Source organism: Lissotriton vulgaris, chromosome 8 (assembly GCF_964263255.1).
Source record: "Lissotriton vulgaris chromosome 8, aLisVul1.2, whole genome shotgun sequence".
Taxonomy (NCBI): domain Eukaryota; kingdom Metazoa; phylum Chordata; class Amphibia; order Caudata; family Salamandridae; genus Lissotriton; species Lissotriton vulgaris.
Genome location: NC_141696.1, coordinates 229,993,666 through 230,017,795, shown reverse-complemented (window position 1 = coordinate 230,017,795; position 24,130 = coordinate 229,993,666).

Sequence of the window (24,130 nt, the reverse complement as noted above, 5' to 3'; positions counted from 1 at the left end):
GACGGGATGTCTCTGACGAGGAGTGGACTCACCTCTGGCGTGACTTACACAGATTTAATCATTCCATTGACCTCAGGGAGGCCCATATTTAAACGATTCTGGACTGGTATCTTTACCCAGCCCGGTTGAAAAAGATTTTTCCCTCTGCGTCAGATAGATGTTGGCGAGGATGTGGTCTCTTGGGGGATTTTCGCCAGACTAAAGCGGATAAACAAATCCTTTGGCTCTGCATGGGTGCGGCCAAGTTGACCTTGGCGGCGGCTTGGAAAAAGAAGGAGGCCCCTGCACTTTCCCTCTGGTATGCTAGGTTGTGGAAACTGCTGAGTATGGAACGTATGGCGGAAGTTTTCAGTGGAGATTTCAAAAACTTCATCTTTATGATGGGGCCCACTAGTCCGCTTCCTTTCTCCAGGCTTGCCATCGGCGGTCTGCCCGCCCACTTTACGTGCACTCCATTTGTTTCAAGTGTGAGAGAATGTTCGGTTGTGTACCTGTTACTTGGCTGCCACCACTGGGGGGAGGGGGGCTGGAGGGTTGAAGGAGTTTGAGGGGAGGGTGTTTTGTTCTGTCTATCTCTATGGGGGGTGGGTCTTTGTGTTTCACCTCGCTGCATTGTTCTTCTTATGGCCGAGAAACGAGGAGGCGCAAATTAGACTGGTCGAATGAGCCCCTGGCTTGGATGGCTTTTGCCTGGCGCCACTGTGAACCGAAGCCTTTCTAAGGACTTCCCGCTTGGGACAACATTGTTGGCTGGCGGACTTTGAGAATCATCCTGGCTAGGGTGGCCGCGTTGTCCAATCTTCAGCAATATTTACGTTCCTTGGCCATGTAGAGTGAGCTCCTGCGAGGGCTCTTCTCGCATTTATTGTGTTTCTATCTTTCTCTTACTTCCTTTCCTCTTCCTTCTTGTACTTTCAATAAAAATATCTTTAACAAAAAAAAAAAAAACTTAATCTAAAAACGTTTGTTTTCAATGTCCAAAATTAAACAGAATAGACCCACACTTTGTTAATTGAGACATAATAAATATTACCTCTGAAATTGATTCAATATACAAAGAAAGGGTCAGTAACTCACCGTTTTATGCAGGTTTAAAGTGCATTGTGCAGGCCGGAACTATCTTGTTGGTCCTTCGCCTCTGTGTTCCATCGGCCAACAAACCAAAAACCAGGCTAAATGCTATTAAAAAGTAAAGTTTTAATACCATTTAGCCTGTTATTTGTTGTTTATAATGTTCACTTAGGCTGTGTTCCATTGCTATATTTGAAAATATTGCTGATAGGGATCTGGTTAAGTTGAGATGGGGACCGCGGGCGGAGGGTGGGGGGTCGGGCTGGAATACTTTGGTACTGGACTGGGCCATCATGGGGAACACTGCATGTTCATCCCTGTGTTTACTGCTGTCAGGAACGATTTGATAGATATGTTGGATTACTGTTTGCAATGCAATGTGACTACTATTCTATAACTGGAAAATAAAGTTTTAAAAAGGTGCATAGTGTCCAAACTGAGAACTCAAAATACTTAGGTTTTGGGAAATGACAAGGCATTGATGTGCACAACTTTGTTGGTGTCAGAAATTTCAGAAATCTTGCGGTTAGCGGAGTGTGTGTCCCACTCAGGCATGCTGTAATTGCTTTTTGACATTTCCTGATTCCTAAAATTCGAAATACAGGGGTTAACCAATAACGCCTCAACCCATTAAGTTCTCTGCTTACACATACAACATTCAACTAAGATTCAAATTTATAGTTACATAGCCTACAGTTCGGAGCCTCAGTGCCATTGAGATGGACGCATGTGTATGCTTTTAGGGTTATAACGCCACATCTTAGCCCAGTTAGATATTTTTTCCAGGTCAAGACTCAGCGGGCAGGATAAATTCCTTCCATTTGACTGGTGATGAGAAATGCACCAATCGCATGGGCCTTTGTAGATAGATCCTGTCGATACTCATTTGAAGATCTCAGTCTTATGTTTATCATAAGCAGCTTAGAGCCTGATCTTAGTGAAAGGTTCAGATGAATCATTTTTTGAACTCACACTGCATTGCTGGAATCTGTGGTATATGCTTCCCATGCATGCTTACTATTTTTGCATGTTTGACCATATCAGACCCCTCAAAGATCAAGGTGGGGGCAGCCTCGAGCTTGAGATAATAGTTTAGAAATCTGGTTTTCCCAAGGGTAGCTTGTTTACTTAAGTTGGATTCCAGGTGAATTTGTGAAAAAGGGATGGCAAGCCAGGGGCCCAGACTGTTTTTAAAGATCCAAGACCTGTATGACAGTGTTGGGATGAATTTAGAGTCAATGACTCAACAGATTACCGAAAAATCGGTCTCTCTCATATGTTTCAACAGTTTCTGGAAGAGGATAGTCATTGCTGTAGCCATTCGTTTCATCGCTTCAAGCTGTGCATAGTGTGAGACATACTGGTTAAAGTAAACGGCTAGATATTTAAAGCGAACTACCGGCTCAATATTCACCTGATCCAGGGTTAATTTGATTATTTTTACTTTCTTTTTCGCCCGTAAACCATTATTTGTCATTGAGGCATTGATAGTGATTTTATTTTCATAACAATAGTAAGACAAGGCATTCAATGACCTTTGTATACCAAGAGTGGTATGATCAAATAGGATAGTATTGTCTGCGTATTGAGGACACTATAAGAGTGAGCCGGCAAATATGGGTGGAAAGGAGTTTGCTAGAGCTAGAGTGTTGTTTAGGTCGGCCTGATTAAGATTAAATAATAGAGGGGCCACTATGCATCCCTGCTGCATCCCTTGGTTGGTCCAGATCTTTTGCGTCACTGTTAGCGGAGACCTAGACAGTCACCCAAGTTTTAATGTACTGGCTCATGATAGTCTTGTAATCAAAGGAGAGAGAGAGAGAGGAATTAGAATAGCTAGTTCGTTTCCCCTTGGGATTTATGAAAAAACAAAGAGAACTAGCTACTGGGATAGTGTACTGTGGATATGTGTCTGTATGGGGAAACCGATTGGTTTTATATGAAGGCCCTCACCCACCAACCTAGTTGGTGGCATGCTTCATCGGCCCTCACCCGAGGCACCGAGTGCGCCTCAGGTGTGCTGTAACGCCAGGTTACTGCGGAGCAGGTTTTGAAGCGTGAGTGTGCTGTGCTGGTGTGTTGAGTGAGGTTTAAAATGCTGTCCTTGGGGTCCCAAAAGTTTACTTTATTAGTGGGCCCCAGGCAGAGTTTAAATGCAAAGGCTTAGGACGTGTGGGGGTAGACTTATGGCCTCCGTACATGTGGGGGTAGACCACAAGTCTACCACCACACGTTCTAAGCCTTTGTTTTTTAACTCTGCCTGGGGCCCACTAATAAAGTAAACTTTCGGGACCCCAAGGACAACATTTTAAACCTCACTCAACACACCAGCACAGCACACTCACGCTTCAAAACCCGCTCAGCAGTAACCTGGCGTCGCAGCACACCTGAGGCGCACTCAGTGTCTCGGGTGGGGTCCGATGATGAAGCATGCCACCAACTAGGTTGGTGGGTGAGGGCCTTCATATAGAACCAATCGGTTTCCCCATACAGACACATAGTACGCGTACACTATCCCAGTAGCTAGTTCTCTTTGTTTTTTCACAGGCTCATGATAGCCCACAACAATGAAGACGGGATTCCCCAGTTTTGAAGCTTTTGCCAAAGGCTTAATCTGTCCTGTCCACTTTATCAAAGGCAGTGTTGTAATTAATAAAGGCAGCATATAATGTAGGTACTTGGGGTTTATTTACTGTCTCCATCAAAGAAGAAAGGCTCAACAGATTATCCTCAGTGTTTTAACCCTGTCTGACCGCAAATTGTGTAATTGGTATTGGTGCATTTGTTGTTGCCCATTCTTTGAGTTCTGAATTGAGGGCTTTCACATAACATTTCCCATCTTCATCAAGCTAGGCTATTAATCTAATGTTAGTTGGCTGAGTAGTTTGACCTTTTTATGTATTGGGATTAATAAAGCGGTCTGGTACCTTGTTTGTAATTGAACATAAGTGGGCATAGAAAGTTGATCCAGACTTCTTGTGCATCTTTGAATATTCTGGCAGGAAGCCCATTAGTACCTGGGGCTCCTGCTGATCGAAGGGAGCTAATAATTGATCGTAGATTATCCATAGTATCACGGTTACTCTCCCATTTTACCCGCGTGCCCGGGGGGAACCCAGTGCCCTAAGTCCAGGTCTCCTCATGATGAATGTCTGTTTGTAACATATGCTCAAGACATAATTCACCCAGTTGGCTGCTGATATCGAATGCTGTGCTTTCGGACTGTTCCCAATTGAATCTGCTCCAGAATTTATGAGAATTTCTTAGCCTTGAAGCCTCATACAACTCCAGACAGTTTTTCTTCCTTCTGTTTACTCAACTCCCATAGCTTTGACTCATGTGCCTTTCTTATTTTATTTGTTTCGTCAGTAAATACACCTGGATTATTAGTAACCCGGCTCTTTCTCAGGCAATTACTCAACGTCCGCATAAGCATTCTTATTCCATCGATGAGTGCGAGAGTGGGTGGGCCTTATGAAGTTATAACACTTGAGTTGGTAGAGAGAATTGATTTACCAACATTGTGGTCAAAGTGTGCCACTGTGAAGGGGAGAAACATTGCCCGACAGACCTGCTGTGAAGAGTGTTAGTACTCCAACTTTTTTGACTGGAATATCAACGCTCCACTTAATTATACCCAGAGAGCAGACGCCATTTTGTATGCCTATTACTTCACCATGGGCCATCTGGTCATGCCCGTGGAGAGACAGCAGACTAACATTGCGTGATAACTGATCATACCAGGGATTACTTGTTTGGGCAGACACCCAAACATAGTCAATTAATGACTGTTTAGTGGGATGAATGTGCAGGCTGGAGGACTGTCAAGTGAGATTCTGCCATTTAATGTCCTTAAACCAAATTGGTTAAGGAAGGTCGCGAGCCTCTACCCTGCAACATCATTTTTTATTTTACCTGAAGTAATTTTAGGAATGCACCAGGCAGCATCTTACTCTTAGACCCATATTGATGGCACAGCTGATTCTAGAACAAGCATATTGAAGTCACTAGCGAGTAGCCATGTAGCCTCCAAATATTGATCTCTTAAAAATCTGGTGTTTTTACCACTTCCGCCACTGCTCTTCTTTTCTTTGGATGCTTTGGGTTGATTTAAATACCAGGCCTGGTTCACGTAGTTTCGCTATACGGAACTCTGCGAAGTGACAGAAAAACTCCTTGGAGTTCCGTGAGTGGCGGAGTGCAGTCCGAACTGCAGTTCGAGCCGGTTACCCTGCCGTGCAGGTAGAAATTCTACCCAAGTGGCAGCTCGCGCTCGTGAACTAAAAACTCCTCTGCACTACACGGTGCAGAGCTTTCTGCACTCCGCGTGCTCCGCGGAGCGCAGAAAACTCAGCGAATGGAGCGGAGTTCACTGCCCAGGACTATTAAATACACCCTATGATGATTTGTAGCATACCTTCAGGGGTTTGTTTATTGGGCAATACTAGTTTTACAAATATGTAAGCACCAAGGCCGCTGGACAAGACCACTATGTTTAGTGCCAGTGCTTACTGGATAAGAATTAAAACCCCACCGGAGAGATGACCTCATTTAGGGTATGGTTCAGCTGATGCAAAGAATTCAAGGTGATCTGGCCACACTGCCGGGGCTAGTTGCCATCTTACCTGGAGGCAGATTATGTCATTTTTACTCATGTTCTTAGCTATGTCATTGTTGGCAGACAAGGTTCTTAAGCCCTGAGTGCTCCGGGAGAAGACCGGCAGTGTTATGTTTGCAGACGGGGCCGTTCAGTTTGAGTTGTTTGCCATCCAGCATCCCCTCATATTACTGGAGAAACCTTTTGTAACTTCTGCTGGCTCCATCGCCAACCTTATATTTTCTGGACCTTTTGAACAGCGAAGAACTGAACCCTTATAAGGTGAGCAGGCACAGGCAGCAGACGTTATTAAGTTTGCATGTCTTATTTCACCTGACTCCGGAAGGTCGCAGGTTGCTAAGGCCCTCTATCCCCCAAACCATCACCTTTCCATGTCAGCTGGGGCCGGGTTTGACATTCTTTTTTAACGATTTTACTAACTCAGGATCAGTTTCAGGTTTTGAGACCTCATTAATTGGCATCCCCAGTTTCTCTTTAGTACCAGGATCCCCAGTCAGAGGGGGTATCACCTTTACTTCAGTGTGAGAAAGTGATTTTTTTGACATGGTTCGCCCACACTTTTTGCCTGGTTTTGATGTGGTTTTGATCGTAGTGCACAGGGTCCCTACCAACCAGTTCTACTGTGCCAGTGCTTCTTCTCTAAAAACATGCCCACAGTTCGTACTTCTGCCCCCTGTAAGTCCCTAGCAAATGGTACCCTGGGTACCTAGGGCCTAGGAGCTGAAGTGGGTCCCCTGAGACCCCCTCACTAGGACCATGCCAGTACCCTTGCAGCTGGCTTGCACCTGTGGGGAGAAACACGACAAAGTCGTCATGGCACCCTGACTGGGTGCCATGCCAGCCAGTACTACCTGAAGGTGAAGGTAAGTCAGTCACAACTCTAGCAACCCTCATTAAGACCATACCAATGCCCTTGCAGCTGGCATGCACCTGTGTGGTGAAAAGCACCCACTTTTTACCTGGTTTTGATGGGGTTTCAACTGTAGTACACAGGGTCCCTGCCAACCAAGTCCCTTGTGCCAGTGCTTCTTCCCAAAAAACATGCCCACAATTGTTCCTTCTGCCCCCTGTAAGTCCCTAGTAAACAGTACCCTGGGTACCTAGGGCCTGGGCGCTGTAGAGGGTCCCCTGAGACCGCCTCATTAAGATCATGCAACTCTGAGGATAAAAACGACAAAGTCGCCATGGCACCCTGACTGAGTGCCATACTAGTCAGTACTACCTGAAGGTGTAGGTAAGTCACCCTTCTAGCAGGCCTTACAGCCCTAAGGTAGGGTGCACTATATCCCTGGTGAGGGCACATCTGCATGAGTAGATATGCCCCCACAATACTTAAGTCAATTCTTAAATATCATAATTACCAGTGAAGCTGGAAACTCAACATCTCGAGTTCCCCAAAAGTAGAATGGCTTCACTGAAACCAGAAGTGTTTGGTACCAAACTACTCCTTGCAATCAATCCCTCTGATATTTGTTTGTACATTTTTTTTAGTTCTCATTCATGAATAAATTGTGTGAGAGGTATGAGCTCAGGTAGCATACTGACAGAAAAGAATATCTTTTTGGTTCAAGGATTCCGATCATTCTCTCCTGAGTTCATGCCTCAGATAAACCGAGAATTTTTGTCGTCCTGGGTATTTCTCCTCTTCTCTGCCAAGGTTTTTACTTATTTTATAATCATTGGACCTTATATAGGTATTGTCTAAGAGTGTTCTTAGCCCAGCTCTCCCATACCTGCCAATTCTAGCTCTTTTTAGATCGGTAACTACGATCTTGGCTATTTACTCTGTTAACAGACCTGACCCAGTCCAAATATTTCAGTGGCGTAAAGGATACCCATTTTAACCACATCGCTGCTGTGGTTATTTTTCCCCTGTGCTGGAAAGCTTTGATCCCCATTGTTCATGACGAGATCAGCTCGTCATCAGCACAGCTCAACCGTGCATGGAAGGGGTTAAGCAAACTTCCCTTCTTGCCAATAATATTAAAACAAAGATTTTCAGTGACCCGTCCGCTAACAAAACCCCCAAAATCACCAGATCGAGGCTTACCTCAATAACTTTTCCCATAATTTCGGAGATGGCCTAACCGACTTCTTACCAGAAGGATCTGAGGGCACTCCAGAAACATATGTACGTCGTCTGCTTTTCCCATGGAAACTTTAGGCCGGTTTTGATTTCTCCACCTCTCAGCTTTGATAGCCTTTTCAGGGTCCAATACGCCCTGTGAATGAGTATAAGTGGTTTCTTCTGAGAGGTGGGTCTTTTATTACCAACCATGAAGTAAGCATCAATACTTGCCATATGTGTGTTAATTTGGTCGTTGGCAGGTTCCTCCACCAGATCTCCTCCGGCGGAATTGAAGTCACGTCCTTGCCCTTTATCATCATCCAATACAACTTGGAAACTTCTTTGTGTTGAAAGGGGGCCCCTGCAGTTTAGAATCCCACTCTTTTTTTCCCTCTCCATCTTTGCATAGGCAATGTGCCCAACTTGATAACTGATAACATTTACATTTGGATAGTCTTCGATTCGTGGAAATAGTCGGGGAGTCCCAGGAGACTATTTTGTTTTGTTGTGTTAGTTGACCCCATTTGTTTATTCCTGCCTCCATTAGAGAGACGGCAAGTTTATCCTGTAGGCAATTCGGGGTCCTTGGTGAGATCCATAAAGGTGTGAACATTCTATAATAAGGTATCCTCATAATTTGTCAGATCTGGTACCAAAGTTCACATGCCCCTCTTAAAATCTTTCACTTTCTTGAAAAATTTAGGATGAACAAATTTAAAAAGTAAAAAATCACCACCGAAAGGCTGGAGGGGATGGGGTTGGAGGGGATGGGGTTGGGGGGCCTGGGGGGTGGGGAGAAGCAAAATTCAACAAGAGAAATCTTATTTTTTTTAACTGAAAGGCCCAGCAATATAGACTGAGGTCAGGTCCCAAGATACCTTTTATTTTTGGCTTTCAAAGTTTCTTCCAGGCAATCCTCACTCCCTTCCAAGACCAAATAAAGCTTATTTCTCCCTGTAATTTTTTCATGGATTTTAGATTTAATGATAGGGAGGTCATATTAAAAGTGAAGGTCAACTTTGGCAGGATTGACATTTTTACCAAATTAGATCTACCTAAAATTGAAAGTGGAAGATAACCCCAAGATCCTAAAGCTCTAGACTCGCTCATTTTTATTCAAGGTTGATCGCGGCCTTCTTAGTATGGTCATGTATACCAAGATATTTTATTTGTTGTTTTATAAGAATATTGCTCAGTCGTGTCTTCCTTAACATTAACTCGGTAATTTGTTGATTAATTTGATATCCAGAAACTTCTCCAAAGTCAGTTAAAGCTTGCAATAGCATGGGAGAGAACCATCGAAACCCTGTGTGAAAACCATCAAATCATCAGCATATAGTGCCACTGTTTTTGCCCAGCCATTGCATTCAAATGGCAAAAAATCCTGATTTCCCCTTATTTTATTGCTAGTGGCTTAATATATAGAGCAAAAAGCAAGCGGAATAGGGGACAACCCTGGCTTTTCCCTCTCTCTATTTAAACAATTTAGTTGAAATCCCGTTCACTATTATCCCATATGTTGGCTTCCTATATATTGCGCTGATTGCTTTGGCAAAGTTCTCCCACAGACCAAATTTATGGATAGTTTGATGTAAAAAAGTCCAACTTACTCTGCCTTTGCGGCATCAAACGTGAGGACAGATAATCGTAATTTGTTCACAATAGCCAAATCTATGCCGCCTATCAAGTCGTGTGTTAAATCATGCAGCTGTTGACAATTGATTAAACCCTTCTGGTCTTCCAGAACCACTACTCCAATAACTTTCTCTAACCTCATTGCCAAGACTTGCACATAGAATTTATAATCGCAGTTAAGTAATGAAATCGGTCTGTATGACTCACAGTTCTTAGGGTCTTTTTTTGTTTTCAAAATTAAGCTAATAGCAGCATCATCACATTACTGCAGAATCAGCTGGTCCTCTGAGAATATCCCACCTATCAGCTCGGCCATAACAGGAGATAGCTCGTTGAGATAGCATTTATAGAACTTGTTAGGTATGCCATGCAAACGAGCAGCATAACCTTTCTTTAACTTGTTGATTACCGTCTTGACTTCCTCCAGGCTACTTTTCTGATTGAGAATTTGCGTTAGGTCGTATTTAACGTGTGCAAAACTATACCATGAAGATATTCCTTTAACTGTGTCTCAGAGACTGAAAGATCTTCTTTAAATAACTCTTGAAAGACGTCTGTGAATGCAAGTTCTAAAACCTGAATTCTCGGTGAAGCACCTCCCGGTTTCTTTAGATACCATATTTCTAAAGGTATTTTTCATATATTCAGTTCTTGACTTCCAAGCAAGTAGCTTCCCGCTTCCTTCCCCATATTTTTAATTAGCTAGTTTACTGGCCTCCCATTTTTTCCATTGTATACCATCTAAATATTCTAATAAGGCCTGTCTTGCACAGTTAATTTTATTAGCTGTTCTAGCCTGATCATGTTGTTGCAAGGCTCTCTCTCAAAGACCTTAAGATCTTGTCTTCCAGATTTTTTATTTTATATTTTGTCCCCCTATGCCTTTTTGCTGCTTAGCTTATTACCCTACCTCTAATATAGGACTGCTATGCATCCCATCTATATATATATATATATATATATATATATATATATATATATATATATATATATATATATACAAATGTATGTCTGTCTGTTTGTCCTTTATGCATTACTACACCATTCATCCGATCGCCATGAAACTTTGGGAAGTTGTTGAGTACACTCCTGCAAAGGTTTCTGGCATACATTTTTTTTAAATATCGGCCCCCCAGGGCCTTCATAATCTTTAGAATATTTAAATTGTCAGCGAATTTGCAAGCATCTTCGACAGTTATGCCCCCCCAAACGGAAATCGATTGGTCGATCTACATCTGAAGCACGAAAGAAAAAGGCATTACAAGCTTCAGAAACAGACGAGCAACGGGAAGCAAGATTAGAAGCTGTTCGAACACAAACTGCTCAAGCCAGTTCTTCTCAAACAAAAGAGCAACGAGAATCAAGATTGGAAACTGATCAATTACGCACTGCTCAAGCCCACTCGTATTAAACAGGTGAGCAACGAGAATCAAGATTGGAAGCCGATCGAGTACGCACTGCTCAAGCCACACTTTCAAATGTTTTCCATATTAATTAATATTATTATTATTAGGGAAATTTGTAGAGCGCCTGGTTACGCGCACCGGCGTGTCCCCGCGCTATGGTAAGTGGGGTAAACAGTCCAAGCAGCCCTCACAGCCGCCTACCTTCCAAAAAGGTGAGTCTTAAGTTTCCTTCTTAAAAGTGGATTCTGAAATTTCCAGACGTAGCTCCAGAGGCAGGTCATTCCACTGCTTGGCAGCCAAATATCTAAAAGACCTGCCCCCCCATTCGAGCTTTCTTTATTTTTGGAATTTTCAGTAGCCCTGTGCAGGAGGAACGCAGGTTCCTTGTAGGCTCGTAATGGGTAACCAGACTCTGTAACGGGACTGGGGCCTTACCGCCCAGAATGTGGTGACACAGAGAGAGCCTTGAACTCCACTCTGCGCCTGACAGGAAGCCAGTGCAGGGCCTGGAGCGCTGCCTGTGAGGATGATCTCCTGGGGAGCCTCAGGAAAAAAATAAGTTTCAATAAAAATGACAATGTAAATTGAATTTTATCATAACGAGTTTCCTTGAATATCCTTTCTTCTGACATCGCAGCAACGCGTAAGCTAGTATTATATGTTTTGGATTTGAAGTGTTATTTAGTTTTAAAAAATCTGTGTCCTTTTACTTGGAATCAATAGCATTTTAAAATCGACCATAAGTATTATTGGTGCTTTAACCTGAAAGCTAACAATAGAGGGCTTGAAGAGGAGCGGTGTCATCAATATTTGCCCCATAGTACACCACAAAGGCATACCACACACTCTATATTTTTATATTAACCCTTTCCATGCAGCCGCGATTCCCCTGGTGTGCTGTAAACAGCACGAACAGGGGCGGGCCGTGACGAACCCCAGCCGTCATCAGCACACGAGCACCGTAGTGCATGACGGCTTGGGTTCGTCATCAGCATGGAAGGGGTTAACTATGATCCAGCGTCCCCCAGCACCTACATTTTTTAATAAATATGGCCACTCTCTTTGTACAACATGGTTGATTAGTATATATTGACTCCTCAATCCACTTCTGTTTTACCACAATGTCTTTCCACTCCTCCTGCATTAAGTGTGTCTCTTGTAACATTATAATATTATAGCTGGCCTGTTTCAAGTATTTCAGGATACTTCTCCTTCTTCTGGCTACTCCATGACCATTTACATTCCATGATGGAAAGTTAAGTGAGGTGTAATTCATTGATTCAGACATTTTATCTTCAAAAAACGTTCTTTGTGTTTTTCTCATACCTCCACCACTTTGCTCTAATTTTGTGACTGAGTACTTATCTTTTTTCCCCACCTGCTTCCTACACTGTGAATTTATAGCCAAACAGCATCATTAGGAGAACCCATCCCACCCAGGGGAACCCTCCCTAACCCAAAATCGGGTATGTTTGTTCTTATACCTATTGGAGCTCTCCATTTCCTTCGGCGTTTGCCATTTATGTTTCTGCTGCACCCTTATCTGCTCAACAAAGGTTCCTGCCTCTTATGGGTGCCTGATATTATGCATGTTGCACCTGCAGGTATCTAAATCTTTCAGAATGTGCCAGTTTTCATGTTCCTGCTGTAGAAGCGAGAAAACCATCACCCCCCTCCCTCTCCACAGGTCACTCACCCAAGACAGTCCAATGATATCCCATTTGTTGAATCCCAGAGTCTTTCTTAGGGTACCCAGTTGTTCCGAGTCCCACAGAGGGGTGACTCGGGTAAATTTTTGGCCCAACCCAAACTCTTGTGAGCGGTGTGCCATATCTGGACAGACTTCGCCGTGGGTCCCTTTAATTGCAATTTCGCGGGCCTAGAATAAAGTGCCCTGACATAGGATCCACCTGGCAGCAGCCACCTATCCATTCAATATCCTGGATCGTCAGGGGAGTCGGTATGTACATTGGTTGATGGCTGCTGAGTGGCCCAGTAATATTTCTTGATATCTGGAAGTCCAATATCTCCGTCGTTCCACCCGCTCGCCAATTTTGCAAGTGATATTCAGGGCGACCCCTTTACCCATAACAGTGCCCTCAGCTCAGTTTCTATGGCCATAAAATAGGCTGCAGGATTAGGATTGGGTGAATTGGAATAGTGTTGCTCTTCCTAGTAGAGACAGCGGGAGAGCCTTCCAGTGTTCTACATTGTATTTTAGTTGCTTTAGCAGCGGTAGGAGATTGGTAACGTAACAACCTAGGATCCTTGGTGATATAGATTCCAAGGTATTGGAAGCCATCTACTGCTTCTAACACGTTACCACCTCTAAGCAGGGGCGGAAACTTTCCTCCGAGCACGAAGATCAATGATTTGGTCCAATTGATAGTGTACCCTGAGATTTGCAGAAATTAGTAAATATGTAACGGACCCTGTGTATCTAGGTTCGGGGGTGACACCAAATACAGCAATATGTCATCGGCTTGGAGGGAGATATAGTCCTCGGACCATCTCAGACCCCTAATGATGGGGTTCTTATGTATCCATGCTGCCAGGGTCTCCAGCGTCAGCACCAAGAGTAATGGTAAAGAGGACATCCCTGTCTCGTCCCTCTTCTGAGGGCGACGATTTCAGACTTTTTGTTATTCACAACTAGTTGTGCCAGTGGGTCAGTATATAAGAGCCTTATCCAGCTGGCAAAGCTGGGGCTGAATCCAAGCTTCCCCAGTACGGCAAAATGTTAGGGCCATTCAATTGCATCAAATGCCATGGTGGCGTCCAAGGACATCACCACAGCATCCTCCCTCAACGTGTCCATCCGTCCTATCACCCTGTGAAGTTGACGAAGATTCAGAGAGGTATTTCTGGATGGTATGAAGCCCGCCTGATCTGGATGGACCAATTTGGAGATTACTCCAACCAGGCCTGTGGCCAAAAGTTTTGCCAATATCTTGGCCTCTGCGTTCAATAATGAAATGGGCCTATATGATGAACATTTGATTTTAGGCTTTCCTTCTTTATGTATGACCACCAATGTGGCTAGTCTTTGATCCTGGGGAAGCCTACCAACCTCTCGGCTCTCCTCAGATAATAATATGAGATATGGGGCAATTTTATCAGGCTTTAATTTGCAGAGCTCCATTGGGAGGCCATTAGGATCCATAGCCTTCCCAGACTATAGACCCCTAATGGCTTGTGCCACCTCGTTGTTTGTGAAGTCGCTATCCAGTACTGTATTATCCTCGTTGGATAGTGACGGAGTGTCATATCTGACAATAGGGCTCTCTATTCTTCTTTAGGAAGAGCGGTGTGTGAGTCATATATTTGTCTATAATATTCAGCAAACTCATCTGCTATTAACTGCCTATCGGAAAGTGGCACCCCATGTCTGTCATCAGTTCGGTGACTAGGCGATTTGCGTGGTCCCTTTTATCTAGCCATGACAATTTTCCTGCTCTGTCCCCTAGCTCGTATACTCTCCCCATTTTGTCTCTGCTTAGGATTTTTGCCATTTTTGTTGCTACATTTTTACATTCCTCTCTTTTTAGTTTGTGTCTGTGTACAGTTTCGTTGTTCTCAGAACCCAATAGTTGCCTCTCTTTTTGCAGAATCTCATCTTCTAGTCTAACCAATTCGGCATTTCTCTATTTCCTTGCCCCAGCTATTTGAGATTGATTGCCCTCGAATAATGATCTTGACCCAATCCATTCACATGCCAGGACAGGAATCCCCTATCCTGAGGAATCCATAATTACACTTCTCGACTCTGCTCACCTCAATGTCCATTGTCTCAGCATTTGGACGGGTGATGCCGTCCATGGATCTAGCCTGTAGCCTGAGGGGCCCATTAGGCGTTGTTCCCCTCTTTGTACCCCTCCTGACCCCAGTGGTGTGAAATGTTTTGTCATCTAACTAATAAAATACTACTATTAAAACCCAACACCCCCCCACCCTGCTCCCTTGCACTCTGGGCTTGGAACCACCCATGACCCCAACTGTGCAGAGTGCCTGTCGCCCTAACTCTGAACTAAATGAAAGTTGGGGGGGGGAGGGGTTCATCCTCCCTAGTGTCTGCTAGTTCCGTTTATGTTCATTATATATGAGGGCTGGTCCTTTCCTCGTTGGGCGTTGTGCTCTCTTGCCGGTCTCCATCCATCTAGCCATTCCAGTGCCAACTCCAGGGTATCAAAGAAAAGCCCTTCCCTCCACTTCGACTTGAAGCTTTGCAGGAATCATCATAGGATACCGGATACCTTTTTCTCTGAGTTGCTTCTTGACATTTAGAAAGATTCACATTTGTCTTTGCACAGTTATTGTGAAGTTTTCGTATTTGACTGGGGGAGTCGAGTGAGCAGTTTCTAATACAATGTCCTGGAGATTTAAAAGTCTTGCCAAGATCGGACGTGGGGTGCTACCGGTTTTGGCCTGCCTCCCGGGACCCTATGCGCTCTTTCCACAGTGAAGAATTTGAGATTCTTTGGCCGCAGGTGATTAATCATTAGATCTTCGACAAAGAGGTCTGCAGCCGGACCTTCTAATTTTTCATGCTACTCCTGGTTTGACCTTCTTAGTCATCAAGCTTGTTTTCCGCCAATTTGCTAGCAACTTGGAGCGCTTTGATTTCCTGTAGCATTAGTTTGGTTTCACCACTAAGCTCTGTGGTAGTCACTTCTATGGCCTTAGCTTTCTCACTTGTCTTTTGCAGGTCTGCGCTCATCAACATCATCTCGAAGGTGAAAGAGTCCATTCTGCGCTCCAACAATGTGCGCACCCCTGCTATGGCATCCATGACATCTTTCAATGTTGGAGCCCCATTGTCGAGCCCATCTTGTTGGTCGCATTTCCTTTATACGCTAAGTCTGAGTCAGCCGGTTTCTGGGTTGCAAATGTGTCTAATTTGGTTTGCAGTGTGCTTTTTAGTCCCTTGGTGCCCAACAATGCTCCTGGCGTGATGATTTATAGCTAGAGCCCCCGTGAATACAGCCCGCCGCCTGCACTTGGGGTATGCCTCCCCAGCCGGCCTGCCAGGGTTCTCCCATCTTTCCCCAGCAGCGAGTAACAGGGCACCGTGGACACCACTCTTCCCCCTGGTCGGCCGAGTCACTGGTGTCCGACACTTTCATGTTGAGCGCGAAAGTGGAGCTGCCTCTTTATCCCGTTGTTCGAGTTTTGGGAGTAAGTCCCCGTTATATGTATGGTCCTTGCATTCTTTTGTGTATTGCATGCACCTTTGGTGATATTTCAAGCCTGAGCGCCAGGGTTAGTGGTCAGATTTCAGAAAAAGTCTTCGCAATCAGGCGGCCAATGCGTGCCGCGCCCCACAAGGTTACATCTGGGCCCTACTGTTTTTTCTCATTGAGGAGTTGTTTGGTAATATTATGCCCAGGGCTATTGTGTTCTATTGTCTGCCGTCTGTTCAAGCCCTCCGTTATCGGATTCAGCAGTAGGCTCTTCGTCAAGCAGCTTTAACCACTTCCAAGGTTTCCTCTCCCCCGAGCCTCGCTCACCTTTGTGCTTTTCCTACAGTGTTTCAGCGAACCCACAATACTTGCCCGTTGCTGGCCATCAGTAATTTCCAGAACGTTACGGGCCTCCGCTAGCCCCACGCTTTCTTCCGACTCCACCCCAATTCCAGGCCTGGGCCTGTTTTATCACTTCTTCCCGCAGTACACTTTTTAGATTATACCTTGCGGGGTCGTCGGCCATTGGGGTTTGGGTGTAGGCCTTCACCTGGCTGCAACACAGCCGCCGCTTAATCCCTTTAGACGACACTCCAGTCTTAGGGCCGATCGCCGTCAGAGGTCCGATGCAGCTTGACTTTCTAACTGAGGCCAAGGCTTTCAGGCCACGTTAGGCCGCGGTCCATTCTTTCGCTTTGATGCATCCATGTTCCTTGCGGCAGTCCGAATTTCACACCGCTGATGATCGTAGGGCTTCTGTTGCGTGTATGGAGTGCTTTGTGGATAATTTTGCCGGATTATGAGCTAAGGGACTGGGGATTTACGGAGCCTCGCGGATGTACGGCCATTCCGATCGGCAACTAAGCCATGCCCGACCTGATATTTATTATTAATATCATTGTCTGCTAAAATTTCCTCTGCTCCTCATCTGTCAGTCTCCGTTATAGCAATGGTTTTATTTTCTTGAATAGCTTATTTAGATCAATGAGAGCAGGGGAACAAGATTTTATTGAGTCGGGCCCTTTGACCTGCACTTTAAAGAAAGTTCTTAATGAAGGGGTTATTTTGACCCGTTCGACTTTATTACCTAAAGCTAAAGGGTCCTTTGCTTTAAGCACAGTTGAGATGGAAGAGGAGGTAGAATCAATATTTCTACTCCATATGCTCAAATCCCCTGATTTTCTATTTCCCTGCTCGCAATCAACTTTCTCCCTAGTACCTTGTGCAGAACCCTAGGTTTGCAAACAGCCTTCAACTGAATCAATGTTCTTGTTCCTTATGGCAGGGGTCTTCAAACTGGGGGCGGGCCCCCCTGGGGGAAAGTGCAGTGCCCCGGGGGGGAGCCAAGCTCTGGCCAAAAGATGGTTTATAGTGATAACAGTGCTTTGGTTTAAGATGAAAAAATGAGCAGCAGTAAGCAACTCTGTAATAGTCCATCACTAACATTTTTTTCATTTATATTCAAGCTTGGAGCATGTGACAAAAGGGAAAGGACTCCAAATATTCTTCAAAACCCCCACTCCCATTTCTAATAATCACACTGTGGATACTTTTATACATTAGTAAGGCCTGCCTGACCAGTATAAGATGTTTGGCAATCATGTATTTGATTGCATTTTTAAGAAATTGTAAAATAACTTAACAGCGATGTTTAAATGAATCTAGGCATATTTAAACATTGCTGATTTAATAGAATAATTAAAAAAAATTCGAAAGGGGGCCCTGCTGATTTTTTTTCTTCACTGGGTGGGGGCGCAACATAAAAAGTTTGAAGACCTCTGCCTTAAGGCATATCTGTTTGGGACGCTTTCAGAATTTACTCTACGCGGGCCCCCTCCCCTACCTGCAAAGACCTCTTTTTGCTCTTTCCACCAGCCCGTGTGTGTCTAGGGAATGTGCAGGTCTCGTTGACTCCTGCCGGTCGACTTACCGTGGGCTCATGGTACTCGGGAGCCTTGTCTCGCTCCAACCCCCTGCACCGCCGCCCAGGAAGGAGATCAGTGGCAAGACCCGCCTATTGCGGCAAAGCCTCAGGGCCATTTGCAGCCAGCGCTGCCCTGTTCCGTGGTTTGGCGGTGTACAACGCATACTATCCAGCATCAGCTGACCTCAGAGCGCGAACAGCTGACTTCCAACACGACCGCAAAAACCCAGGAAAACGGGAGTAGTGCCGACCAGACACGTCAACACCGGGATCCTGCAGTGCACAAAAGTGAGGCCACCAAACGCAACGCTGGAGGAAATCCCAGGAGATCGCGACTGGTGAGTTCAACAGGTCGCAACTTTCCCACTAATAAATCCCCAATGATGCCAGTATAAGATTTACTACACCATGTATTCAGAGGGCACCTCAAAGGGGCCTCCTGAAAACCTACTGACCCTGGTGTGGGCACGGACTGGCTTTAGGCAGCCTGCCAAACACAGACATGTTTCTGTACCCCCACGTGGAGAGCCTCTGCTCTCTGGGACCAAAAACAATGCACATCCTGGGCAGAGGTGTCACACCTCCTCCCCCAGGATGGGCCAGTACTCGAAGGGGAAGCTTCAAAGGCCTGCCACTTTTGTAATGCAACCCCAGCCTCTGCTGCTAGCAACAGATGGCAGCCTCCAGTTTACATGCCCACTTTGGGAGAGAAAACCTAGCAGAATAGGAGGTGTCCCCACCTCTGGCAACTCCACCCCCAAGGTGGGGGAGGCGAGGTGAAGGAGTAGTTTCTGTCCTGTAACTCCAGTTCTGTAGTAGGGGTATCTCTTAAAGTGTCGAAAAAATGCAGAACTGCACAGACACTTAAGAGAGAATTTAAACACAGATAATGCAGCCTATAACCAGGCTACACTGTCCAGTACTTCAACTAGAAATTCCACTAACAGCAAAGACTGCCCAGATTTCCCTTGCCTCAGCAGCAAAAACCCTCTGGAATGATAGAGAGGAACACATATACAGACAAGCCCCATAGGCTGCCATTATGTGGCTCAAAACAGGATACTGTGCCTTTAAGAGAACTTTCAAGTACTTCACAGTATCCCAGAATGCCCTGCAGGTCCCTTTTACTTTCAGTTCTTTTTGAAGGCGTAACACGCCAGACCTGTAGCATTCCTTACATGAATATCTCTCTCCACCGGGGAGGAGGGCGGGCACTTATGACTATAACAGAGATACCCCTACTACAGAACTGGAGTTACAAGCCCATCCCCACACCAAAGCGGCGGTGGAGAAACGAGAAATAACACCACTATTGTGCGAAAAGATTTCGCAGCGAAGCCTGCCCAACCTGAGCGTCTGCCCTGGCATCCGTGTCCAGACAGTAATGCTTAGAAAAGGTATGGATCGACTTCCAAGTGGCGGCCTTGCAGATTTCTGCAATAGGAACATTACGGAGTAAAGCCGTTGTGGCAGCTTTGCCCCTGGTGGAATGAGCCTTAGGTTTACCCCCTAAGGTCTTATTAGCTTTCTGGTAACACAGTTGTATGCAGGACACAATCCACCTAGAAATGGACTGCTTAGAGGTAGCAAGACCCGTCCTGACCCGTCCTGACTGAACCATAATTGATTAACAATTGGTCTGACCTACGAATATCTTTGGTTTTATCCAGATAAAATTTCAACACCTTCCTAACATCCAGGGAATGTAAGGACCTTTCCGCTGGAGATGAAGGATTCTGAAAAAACATAGGCAAAGTTATCGTCTGGTTGACATGAAAATCAGAAATAACCTTGGGAAGAAATTTAGGGTGAGTACGCATAACAACCTTAGCAGCATGAAATACAGTATAAGGTTCTTGGCAACACAACGCCTGAATTTCACTCACTCTGCGGGCCGATGTAATGGCCACGAGGAACGCTGCCTTCCAGGACAGGTGCTGCAACGAAGCCTTATGAATAGGTTCAAAAGGCTCCTTCATCAATCTGGACAGCACCACATTCAATTCCCATGAAGGCGAAGGAAGCCTGACAGGAGGGAACACTTTCTTCAAGCCTTCCAAAAAATCTTTGATCACAGGGATCTGGAAGAAGGAAGTCTGTGAAGGGCATTTCCTGTAGGCAGTCAATGCAGCGAGATGAACCTTAATGGAATGAACATTAAGGCCAGACCGTGCCAAATGTAGAAGGTAAGGAAGGATGACATCTTCCTTGCACGTCGTCGGGTCATAGTCCTTGGACTCACACCAGATACAAAACCTCTTCCACTTGTAAGCATAGGATGTCCGAGTGGAAGGTCGTTTAGACTCCTTCAGTATGTCCATGCAATCTTCGGGCAGATTCAAATGGCCAAACTCAAAGACAAGAGGTTGGGGTGCAACATCTGCCCCCCAAACTTCGTGAGAAGGTCCGGCCTGCACGGCAGCCGTATGTGCGGAAGGAGAGATCGGTGAAGCAGGTCCGTGAACCACCACTGCCTGGGCCATTCCGGGGCAATCAGGATCATCCGTGCCCTGGACTGGGACAGCTTGATGAGCACCGCTGGAATCAGGGGAATGGGTGGAAAAGCGTACAGAAAGCTGTTCGACCAATTGATCCATAGCGCATTCCCCAGCGTCCCTTCCTGGTAGTACCTGGAGGCGAAGTCTCGGCATTTGCTGTTTTCGGAGGTGGCGAACAGATCTACGTCTGGAGTCCCCCACCTTTCGAAGACTTCTCCTAGTACTTCGTCGTTTATGACCCATTCGTGGTTTTCCTGAATCAGTCTGCTCAGTGCGTCTGCCTGAACATTCTGCACACCTGGTAGATGGGTAGCCATTATCGTCAATCCTCTGGCCAGAAGCCAGTGCCAGATCGTCTGCGCCTCCTGAGACAGGGTGCGCGATCTCGAGCCCCCCTGCCTGTTGAGGTAATACATTGTGGTCGTATTGTCTGTCTGCACAAGCAGAGAGTTGGTCTGGAAGGACGGATGAAAGGCCTTCAGTGCCAAGTGAACAGCTCTGAGTTCCCGGAAATTGATGCGATACGTGGACTCCATCGGAGACCATGTTCCTTGAATCTGTAAGTCTCCCGAATGCGCTCCCCAGCCGTGGAGAGAGGCATCCGTCACGATAGCCTGAGTAGGAATGCCCTTGTGGAAGGGAACCCCTCTGAGGAGATTCTCCGCTGAACAACGCCACTTCAGAGACTGAAGAGCATGCAGAGACAGTCGTATCTTGTCGTCCCAAGATCCTTTCCTCTGGTCCCACTGGTCCTCCAAGCACTCCTGCAGAGGTCTCATGTGTAGCCGTGCATGAGGAGTGAGGAAGATTCAAGAGGCCATCGACCCCAGTAGAGAAGACACCGTCCTCACTGTTGTAGATGGAGCGGTCATAAGAGCCTGAGCCTTCCGAAGGATCGATCGCCGTCGCTCCTCCGAAGGAGACACGCTTGCTGACAGCGTATTGATGGTGGCTCCCAAATACTGAATGCACTGGACCGGGATCGGGACAGACTTGGACATGTTGATGTGCAACCCCAACATGTTCAAGAGAACGCACGTCTTCTGGAAGTGTGCTTGAGCTTCCGAGAAGGAGGAGGCCTTGATCAACCAATCGTTCAGGTAGACAAACACCTTGTTCTTCCTTAGGTGCGCCGCTACCACTGCCATACACTTCGAGAATGTTCTGGGCGCAGATTTCAGCCCGAATGGCAGCACTGTGTACTGATAATGATTGGTGCCGACTTGAAATTGCAGATCCTGTGTTTGCATGTAATGGGCACATGGAAGTACGCATCCTGTAGGTCTATTGCAAAAAAGCGTGTCTCCCTGTTGCAACTGAGGATAAATCTGATGCTACGACAGCATGCGAAACTTTTCTCTGCGAATCCACTTGTTTGCCTGCCGCAAGTCCAGAATGGGCCTGAACTCGTTCTTGTCCTTCTTGCGAACCAGGAAGAACCGGGAGTACAGACCTTTTCCTCTTTGAGACAGAGGTACGTCTTCTATTGCCCTTTTCCTTAACAGGATATCGGCCTCCGCCTGGAGCTCGCGCAGTTGATACTGTGAGCTGACCGGAGGGATCGCTGGTGGCGGGATGATGAACCGAAGACTGTATCCATTGCAAACAATATTCAGCACCCACTTGTCCGGAGTAATTTTGCTCCACCCTGCCAGAAAAAATTGAATGCTTCCCCCGACCGGAGCGGGTAACGGATGAAGGGGAAGTAACAGCTCAGGGTCGCGACCCGGCCGGGCCCTTGTTCGCCGTAGAGGACTGCTGTCCCCCTCTACCCTTCTGGCGCTTCTGGAAGTGTCTCCGGAACTGCTGCTGCTGTTGTTGCTGCTGCTGTCCCGAAGACTGCCCTCGTCCTCTTCCCTGTGCACCGAACCGTCTTTGGAACGGGTGGTAGGACTTCTTTTCTTTCGGCTTCTCCAAGCTCACAGCCGTAAGGGTCTCCGCCTCCTCCTTCATGCAGGCCATCTCGTCATCTGCGTGTTTTCCGAATAAGGTCTCCCCGGAAAAGGGCAGATTGGCCACCCGCTGCTGGGCCTCCGGCTTGAGTGACGTGAGCCTGAGCCAAGCATGGCGCCGCTGATTGATCCCATGACAGTAACCATGGGCAGCCAACAGGGAGACATCCGCCGCTGCGCTGATGACTTGGTTTGACACCAGCATTCCTTCCTTGAGGATCTCTTGGAAGTCCTCCCTCTTATCTCTTGGCAGAAGTTCCACGAACTGTTGCAGGGAGTCCCACAGAGCCCGGTCATAGCGGCCTAGCAGCGCCGGATCGCTAAGACGCCTTTATGGCCGTGGACGCAGTCTCACAAGCCTTCCTTCCAGCCGAGTCGATCCATCGACTTTCTTTATCTGGAGGCACAGCGGAGGACGGGCCCACAAGCCTTCCTTCCAGCCGAGTCGATCCATCGACTTTCTTTATCTGGAGGCACAGTGGAGGACGGGGAGGTAGAGTGTAACTTCCTGGCCGCCGTCACTATCACTGAATCAGGGACCAGATCTATCCTCAGAAAGGCCGGGTTCGAATCCGGGGCCCTGTATTTCTTCAGAAGCCGGGAATGAGCGGCCTTCACTACCGCCGGTGTGAGGAACAGCTCCTCTGCAGGTTCTACCAGACCAGGTACCAGTGGTAGGAGAGGGCGAGACAAGTGCCTCTTGTGAAGCATTTCGAATATCACGGACGTCGTAGGTGTCGGAGCCGTCACCGTGATACCCACTTTTGCAGCCCCCCTCAGGAGAACCTCCTGGAATGTACTTATGTGGTCCACTGGAGATACTCTGGTCCCTGGGGAGCCCGACAAAGTCGGTGAGTAGGAGCGGGTCCTGGAGGAGTCAGTGCGGGACCTAGATCCCCTTCTCCTATGGCAATGCCTTGATCTGGTGGAAGATCTGCGTCAACTCCTCGATCTTCCTCTCCGTCCGGAGAGTGATCGTGACCTCCTCGGCCTAGGGCGATCCGCCGGTTCCACCGGAACAGGTGACTTAGGCTTGGCCAGGGCCTTCGGCTTAGGTGTCCCTTTGGAGGGGTCGGAAGATTAGGCAATGAAACCGACCTCGGAGGAATTGGAGGCGGCTTCTCTGGCAACCGTGGTCCAGGTTGAGGTGGAGGTAACGGAGGAGGAGTAGGGTTCCTCGGAGGGGGACCCCTCGGCAATGGAGGCGGTGGAGTCACCTTCCCTGACGGGGTATACACCTCGGAATACACCGAGCCCGGTGAACCGCCTTCTTTACCAGCCTGGGACGTTGGCGAACCTCCCATGGCGTCGGGTCTTCTTCCACTTTTTTCATCGTCGTCCAAGAACGGCGACCAGACGGCGAGCGTCTGTCCCTTGACGTCGAGCGTCTTCTCCTCGGCGTCGAACGCCTTCGCCTCGACGGCGACCTCGTCCGCCTCGACGGCGACCTCGTCCGCCTCGACGGCGACCTTCTCCGCCTCGACAGCGTTCTTCTGCGCTTCGACGGCGATCTGCGCCTCGACGGCGATCTGCGCCTCGACGGCGATCTGTGCCTCAACGGCGACCTGTGCCTCGACGGCGACCTGTGCCTCGATGGCTTCCTGTGCCTCGACGGTGATCCACTCCTTGACATTGAGGATCTCCTCGACGACGATCGTCTCCTCTTGGTCGACGGCGAACGGCGGTGACGCCTCGAAGGCGCGCGCCGACGCCTGGCCTTTCGACGTCGATCCCTCGACGATGACGTCGACGACGAAATAGTCACCGGGGACTTTGAT